The sequence below is a fragment of the Cyprinodon variegatus genome, unplaced genomic scaffold, assembly GCF_000732505.1.
Source record: "Cyprinodon variegatus isolate N-32 unplaced genomic scaffold, C_variegatus-1.0 Scaffold271, whole genome shotgun sequence".
Lineage (NCBI taxonomy): Eukaryota > Metazoa > Chordata > Actinopteri > Cyprinodontiformes > Cyprinodontidae > Cyprinodon > Cyprinodon variegatus.
The window spans coordinates 969,550-978,823 of record NW_015150724.1 but is presented as its reverse complement, the minus strand read 5'-3'; positions in this window follow the sequence as shown (position 1 = coordinate 978,823).

Sequence of the window (9,274 nt, the reverse complement as noted above, 5' to 3'; positions counted from 1 at the left end):
CCAACGTAGTGGGGGTACATTTTCCCATGAGACTGGGTTGAAAATGAAGGCTAATCATGTTTTGGGTGTACTATTCCTTTAAGATGCGCTGCACCTACTGCTCTATAAGCGCTGCAGCACCTTTTGATGAACATCCACCATAGACTTTGCATGTAAACCCACTGCTTCTGCTGCTTGAATCGCGTTCGGTGTGAACATAGCATAAGGGTAACAGCTTTCTCCGCTTTTGGCTATCATAATCAAAGATGGCAAAGCAACATGGCCCCTCCCATTGGGTTCACCACCACCTTTGTTTTTAGATACTATTAATTCTGACCTATGGGATATGCATTTATTTTATAAATGATTGTTATTTGACTTTGGCAGGAAAGGTTTTTTTTTTTTTTTAGTACTTCATTTTTGCTGATAAAAAGCAACATTAATATAATACTCTCCCTGTTATTAATGTCCCATGGGGACCTGAGAACCAGGGTTGATGAACCCTGCTTACATTTTCTTTAATAAAATGGCTAACAGCTAATGAAATATTTAAAATTAAGTTTGTCGAAAACTCTAACTCCTCCATAAGACCAAGAACATATTTTTTTCATTAAGAAATGTCATTGCCATGATACCGTCTGCACATTCATTTGCAAGAGTCACAGAATAGCTTAGCAATTATCCACTAAAATTGATTGAGCCACTTCATAAAAAGGGAAGGGGCTTAATTATTGCTAGGGAAGCTGACTTTTAAAAGAGCACTTTATCCAAAACAGAAAGTTGAGTTGAAAGAAAAACTCACATGCAGTGGGTCCCACACATGCTGATGTAAAAGAACGTTTTCAAGTTGATCCTATTGGGCAGATCTTGGCTCAGTTATCAATTTCCCAAGTTACTGCAGGAACCATTACGACCCTATGAAGAACTCAATCTGAGGCTCATTTTCTATCCCTTTATCTATGTGCAAAGACTTCACACATAAATGTGGCTATGAGCTCATCATGGAGAGGATAAAGAAGCAAAACTCCCTACAGAGTTAATGGTAGATTAATAGGGGGTGGATGTGGATGGAGCCAATTTCATCATTAAACCAGGGTTTACGTCAGAGGTGTCAGACCAGTCTGCTCCAAGTCAGAAGGGACATTTTCACATTCATTGATGGTTTAGGGAGCCATGTCATTTACTGGAGTGGTCCCTTCATGTACCAAGAATTACAGACCAATTCGTAGTCTGCATAATGGTCTGCATATTATATAACTTTCACTTTTTGAGTATTCACTGAAATCGATGAAAATTAGCATGGTATTCTAATTCACAACGCCTGGGGGCTTATAAATATGTTGCACAATGAGCTGCAACTACCTGCTGACATCTTCAGATAAAGATAAAGACAATTCCCAAAGCCTAGCCAGATGTTTCCTACTATGAGAGGAATTTCCGCACAAACACATTGCAGCCACCCATAAATACATCTCTTGCAGGATCTTTCTACTACTCAAAATAGTTTCAATAGTTCCAATAGTCCAATAGTTCTGTTGATGTGTGCAGTAGAGGGGGCATGTTTTAAGGCGGGTGTGATAAAAAAAGAAGCATCCATTAGGTTGCTTCATTGTGCATCCAAGGCCATCAACAGAGAACTTATATTGTGATTATATTCCCTTAGAGCAATACTTCGCTATTGTTTTTAGGTCATCAGCCCACACACTAAGAGTCAACTCTGCAATATGCCATAATTACAGGAACATGATAAAACTTTATGACTTTTTATGTAAAGGTCATCAGAGAGAACATTATATAAAGAAAGTGAAATAATTATAACTACAAAAGAACCTTTGTTTTTTCTGATTTATGCTTTTCCCAATATGCCTTCTCATATTTCCCCCTGTCATAAAATATTAATCTTTTTTCTAAACCATTTTATACAAGTAATTAATTCATCAACATTTTTTAGCATATTTTTATCATTATTTATTTTATGTTTCAACAAAAACAACATTTTGTAAAAGCATGGATAAGGAAAGCCCCTCTAAAAAAGACTAACAAACAAAAGAAAAAAACTCAAACTTGTTCTATTTTTGTCCTAAATAGCGAATCCTGTACGTGAGTTATCTCATTATCTCATGGATGGAACCCTCTTCTGGCGCTTTAGCTTTTCACCACTGAGTCACGTACATATTAAAAATAGCCCATCTCGTTGAACTTGAATGAAATGTAAGCAAGCGTTCAATGCAGGCTCTTATTGAAGGTTGACATAGCTTTGATTTTATCATTCATCCTTTTTTTCTTGGTAAACCTGAAAGAAACCACCATCAGAGGGGACACACGGTTGAAAGGAATTCCTTTTTTTAAAATGATGCTCTCCAAAAATAACACAAAGGAAGCGGATGCTTGATACACATAGGCCGGACAATAAGGCACATTCTGGGATATAATCTCTGATCTGCTCCAAAAATAGTTGGAGGGTGCAAGCGGGTAATAGACTAACATTAAGTAGCACATAATTGTGAAGTAACATTAAAATGATACATGATTTTTAGGATGTTAGACTTTAAATATCAATCAGTAAAATCAAATAAAGGGAGATTACAAACCAGATCCAGTGGAATTACCCTTCATAAGTAGGATTTTATAATTGAGTATCCTTATGTTGAGCTGCTCAGTGGTGCAGTGGGTAGCACTGCTGCCTTGCAGCAAGAAGGTTCCGGGTGCAGTCCCCGGCCCAGGGTCTTTCTGCATGGAGTTTGCATGTTCAGGCATGTTCTCCCTGAGCATGTGAGTTTGCATTTCCTCCCACAGTCCAAATACATGATTGTTAGGTTTACTGGCTTCCCAAAATTCTCCTTAGTTTTGAGTGTGTGCGTGAATGGTTGTGTGTCTCTGTGTTGCCCTGTGATGGACTGGTGACCTGTCCAGGGTGGACCCCGCCTCTCGCCTGTAGACAGCTGGAGATAGGCATCAGCACCCCTTGTGACCCCGCTTGATATAAGTGTGATGGACAATAGATGGAAGGTTTTTAAAAATTTTTGAAAATATACGTTTGAAAAGTCTCTTTACCGGCTTTACATAGTGCTTTATCATGGTGTTTTCTGAGGATTCATAAAAATGGTTCAAGTCAATTGTGACTGGGGAGAGCATCTGTAAGCATTGCTGTCAAGTACTGCCCTGGTTCATTATACAGATTTAGGTCTACTTGGGTGCAGAGCATCCATCCATCCATCCATTTTCTGTCAAGCTTATCCCTGCTGGGGTCACAAGGGGTGCTGGTGTGTTTGAACCCATGCATGCACAGGGACAACATGCAAACTCCATGCAGAAAGACCCGGGCCTTCTTGCTGCAAGGAAGCAGTGCTACTCACTGTGCCACTGCTGCAGCTCTGGCTAAATGTTTCGGTAAAGGGTGAACCATTTAAACTTTTTCCCCATGTTTTTCTCCCTCCTTTATCCCATCAACTTTTACCAGCTGAAGAAAAACATCCCCACACTATGATGCCACCACCACCATTGTGACTGTGGTGTTTTAGTGCTAGTACTATAGATCCATGTTTGCCTAAATATGTTTTCCTATTTACTTAAAAATTGTTGCTAAATAAAAACCCATTAATACTTCAAATATCTTATATTCTGTGTTTTTCCAACCATGGAGGCCTCAATTTTTTCACCTGAGCTATGTATGCTAGGTTGATGATGGAGTTAGGTCTTACTGGAGTGGAACCTACAGAGCAAACCAGAGCTGTTTTTTATTGTATTGCATTTGACTAGTGTAAAATTAGAGAATGTAACACTGCATCGCTGCATCAAGGTTTTCATGAACCGGGAGCATCTGGTTTAGCATCTACTAGACTTAGACAAACTTTATTGTCATTTTGTATAAACTGAGTGTAAATTCAACAAAATTATATTGCTTATTGATTAAAACAGTGAAAAGGACATAACCAATATAAAGAGCAGCAGCGACCATCATTTAAACGGTATAGGAGTAAAGGAAAACCAGTTTGGATAATAATGGTGTAGAAGGACTTTAATACGGAAATCTTCAGTACAGAGCAGCAGCTTCTTTATCCATCTCTCCACTCTTCCATCGTTTTGTCATCCTCTTCTGCTCCACATTTCCTCTAACTAGCTCTACATGTTCATTTCTCATTCTCCAACTCTGCCTCAGTATATAAAGCTCACAAGTTCTCAGTGTTTCTTGCAAGACTCTTACTTTGGACTGGCTGATGTTCCGTTGCTCATTTTTATTGCTTGCTTCTTTTTTTATCGCCACCTTTTCTCCTAAACCTGTTCTCCTCTGGCCTTTCCAAACCTACACAAACACAAAATATCATGTATGAAATATACAAATGCATTATTGTAGTAATAAACTATTCTGCTTTATGTTGAAAATAAAAAGGAGTCTATAAATTTGATATCAACTAACTCAGTAAGACTATACTTTTAATCTTGGCCACATTTAAAAATAATATGAGAAGAAATAATGACAAAAATACCTACATAAGTTCACGACATTGTCCTAGATGTAAAATCAGTTGTATTCATATATGTATGAATGAATTAAGGTGCAGCTTTAGTGCTTCTCTCACCTCTGTTTCACCCATAACATACACCTGCAGCAGGCTCACACGCAACAGCAGAACCAGTTCCTCATAATATGGGTTTACATTTGGGCTCTGAGCATTCATTTTACATTCACAAGCCAAGGCAAGAGGAGAGGCATGTTGTAAATGATCAATAACTTTGACTGATGTGTATGCATGACAGCCTAAACTGTTGCAGACATAGAGACAGCGTCGCCATGTTGGTGCCTTTTTTTTCTGCAATAAGTGAAGCCATAAAAGTTTAGAGGATTAAGAGTAGCATTCACTCCTGCACAGAAAGAAGTTTAATCTAAGGTAGGGATGTTTACGTGAAAAACAGAAAATTTGAGATTAGAGTTCTCCTAAAAAGTAAGACAGCATTTCTGGTGCATTGTAGTAGGCTACATGTACTGCTAATCAGAGTGAGCATATACACCTGTGTTTCTCTAATTCCTCAAAGCCGTTATCATGCCTGTTTACACCTGCCAGTCTCTGTCAGATTGTCACCTGTATGAGGATCGTTACGAGTGTCAGAGTGCAACACTAGTCTTTCCTCATTGGATTCTCATGCCCTTCCGTCTGATGACCAGTTTGTTCAGCCTGCATCCATTCTGCTCACAGTCCGCTGCCATTCTGTCAGCCCCTATAAGCCTGTTTGTCACCACCTGATGTTGACCTAATTTACCTTTTCAGGCCTGTTATTGGCCCTTTTGCCAATATTCCTTATTGTTTTAAAAACCTTTAATACATCCTTTACCTTCATTCAGTGTCTGGCTAAATATGCAGTTTTTAAGTTTTTCTTCCTTTGGAAGAGCAGAGGCACCATGTACAGAAGAAACAGCATTCCACCGAGGGAACCTGCCTGTTTCTCCTATTCTCTCTCCACTCTCTCTCTACTGAGAAAGGACTGCTAAGTAAAGGTGTGTAATAATATAAAAAGTTTTATAAGATAAAAGGCCTTGGCTGAGATTTGAATCCACCTACATCCTTTATTCAGTATTGTGAAAAACAATTAGACGACAAGTTCCCTCAATTTTGTTTCCATGAATCAGAAAAACAATAACTTTTTAGAGAGCTTTTCATCTGTAGGTATATTTGGTTTTTTTCTGTTAAAGACGTTAACTAGTTCAAAATGTTGGCCTAATTATGTTGTAATCTTAAAAGTTGCAGGTTGTGATGCAGAAAAAACTTTTAGTTACTCCATGGAAGTAGCCATTTTTTAAACTATGCAATGCATTATGGGTAGAGGATGTGGTTAGGTCTGAGTGGACCTGAACCTATAGACTAAACAAAGGGCTACATGAGATGGTATTTTTACTATAATGTTCGACTGCTTGTTAGTTTAGACAATGGATCACAGTGTTAAATGCATGGTGACATAATATTTACGTTTATTTATGGAAAATAAACAGCTTACAGTATTTTTACTGTAATCATTTACATCAAAAATAAATATTTCACAAAAAAAGTCTACTGTTACAAGTAATTTAGTCTTGATTTAATTTAGGTAATTAACTATCCTCGAATTAACTTTTGTTTTTTGTATTTTGGGCAACCTTATTGTTGATTAATACGTCATTCATGTGTGAAACATTTTCTTAACTAAGTGAACGAGTGAGAAGTAATTTGGTCTATAAATGCACTATTTTCCTTCAGTTTTCACTGAATTTAATAAAAGTCACAGTTTGACAAAAAGAAAATTCTATTTAAAAAGTAAATCCCAAAGGAAACATCTATCTCTCAGGCTTGGAATTAGATGTTTGGAATTTTTTTAACTAGTTAGTAGGACTAACACTTTCTTAAGGACCTAGCATGTTTCTTTTTGTGTGCTCTTAACTTTAGGTGTAATTATTATTTTACTGTAAAATTATTTTAAAAAAGCATAAAAAAAAAGCATTGATCAGGAAAAGAATGTTAACAAAACAGGAAATAAAAAAAATGTAGCGTTGGTTGAAACAGCCCCTAATCGTGCATTTGACCTAAATTCAAAGTTAAGTTAACTCGTCCACCACATCTATGCCCAATATCAAACATGAGCATATGGTGTGAGTATAAAACCACACATGGAAACAATCAGAGGGGACAAATGATCTGATTTCATTTGCCTGAGGATTCCTCATGCAGCAGGTGAACCACTGCTCTCTTTGACAAAATTCAGCTATTCCTGCAAATACACTCCAGTTGCAGATGTTAGGTAAATCACCTGTCTACATCATTGCTGTAGTATTCCAATGCGTGCAAAAAGAAGAAGGAGCATGCACACATATTGCATGCAGCCACACACGCATACAATTTCCCTCACGAAACCCAGGCATACCACAGAACACCTGACAGGTGCAGGCGTGGTCTGCTGCAATACACGCTATCTTGACACGCTAACTCATTCTTAAATCTGAGCTACGTGCCTGAGGCCATGAGCTATAAGCACACTAGTTTACTCTCTGAAGCCTGTTTTCCTCCTCTAGTCGTTGTCTTTAGACGCACCCTCTTCCGATTGTAGGCCGCCTTCAGTCAATCTGCCCGTAATAGTACTGCTAAGAGGCCTGAGAATTTGCCTTCTCTGATGAGTAATGAAGCTATTAGCTGTGACAAAAAAATTTCACCAATCCCATGATCAGTATGTTATCTGCGCTCCATTATTACTCTGTTCAAGGAGCTGCTGGATGATGATCTCACTGAAGCGCTTCATCACCCTTTGATCACACAACAACCTAACAATACATGCTGACTCTAAGGCTTTAGGTTACATAAATGCATATGAAATTTATTTAAAAAGAAAACATGTGAAACATTCTATATCTGTACAGTATGACAATAAAGCATGTTCACACATTAAATGAAGTACACAAGCAGAATTTATTGACTACACAAATGATATGCATAACAGCAGTGAATCCATGTTAATTTCAAACAGCAGAAAATATCACATCGCTCAGGAATGTATATCAGCAAGTCACAAGCCTTTGTACATTGCCTCACAAGAAAGTTGCACCTGCCTGCCATAGTTATGGCAGAAACTGATTGAAAAATCTGAGAGGGTGTATTAATGGCAACAGGCTGTGTAAACTCCCTGGGCCTGAGGCATTTGATCTTAATACACCTTAGCTTCCTCTGTCATTTACAAGCTGTTCGCATGCACACCGCTCTGCAGAGAGTGTGAAAAACCGGATGGGCAAGTCCTCTGCTCCCTTTGTCTCCTTTGGACAAGTACACAAGCGCTCCCTGCAGTTGCAGAGTTGCTTTGCGTGAGGACAAGAGATTTATCTTCCTACCTGACCCCCTGCTCTGGCCTGTGGCTGCAACACTTTGACAGCCTATTTTTGTTAAAGGCATGCACGTTCTGATGCATGCATTTAGCCTAATAGCGCGCTTCTTCCACCATCAGTTTATTAACATTTCTATTTGGTTATCACAAATATAAATACAGAGAAACTTTCCAAGAGATTCTCGTACTTTCTTCAACATCAGAGAACATTTTGTCCTTCCCAAATGAAATCACAGAGGTATCAAGGAATGATTGTGTACCTTCTCAATGTTGGTTAAGTGCAATTTCCAGCTGCCTAAGGGTGCCACACCCATCGGTCACCACTAATGGTGAATGGCTGAACAACTTTCTCATAAGCTCTTTAAAACTTGTTTCTGTTAATTTATATTAGATTGGGTCGCAGGTGGTGCAGCCTCAGCAGAAACTTCAAAACCTCCCTCTCCCCAGACACCTTATCCATTCATTTTGGGGAATCTGAAGAGTTTCATTGTGTGCAGGACCAACCCTGGACCTCCTCCTGGGCTTTAAAACGTATTCAAAATACAAATAAAATAATTAATATCAATAGTTAATTCTTGACACAAAATCCACAATTTGTAAATCAACATTTCTCTTTACAGGTTAAAATCTTAACTGTCCTTCCTTCTCCACAGTTCAAGAGCCAGTGTCATCCTCAATAGCAGCCTCTGTTTCAAAGCTCATGTAAGCCACATTGATTATCTCCATCACTCGCTTACCACAACCATCCCAAGCATTTCAGTCAACGCTCCGGTGACGAGACGGAAACATAAGGCAAGGAACAATGCCCAGTGTGGGGACCATAGACATTAATATGTAGAACCCTTATTGGACACTGCCGGCAGCAAGGCCGATGTGCCTAGAGGTCGGCCATCTTGGGTCAGACCACAGTTCAGACAGTTGCTGTCAGAATGAATAGGAGGCGCCTTAGATCTCATTTTAATCACATGCAAGATGAGTCAGAGAAAATCTCACAATAATCTCTTACATGTAACAACCACTTCAAAGAGCAAAAAACATTTTGTGATGACTTTTCAGTTAGATTACACATATTTATTGGAGAGATATCTACATGCAGTTATATATTTGTGATGAAATATTGATATAATAAACACAGTTACACACATTAATGTATGATATTATAGTATAATATATAAATATTATACATTTTTATGGTATATTATTATTATTATTGTGTTTTTTTTTTTTGAAGAATTGTACTGGGATAATAGGTATCATGGACATTTTAAATTGTGGAAAATTGGTTGTATTGTGATTTACCAAAATGTTGAGCATTTCAATAATTTTAACAATACTTTTTATTGTTTTTGATAAGAATTTAAAAGAAAATGAGAAAAGGCTTTAAGTTTGCACTTCTTGTAAAACTCTCCATCTACTGTATCTATCTATCTATCTATCTATCTATCTATCTATCTAT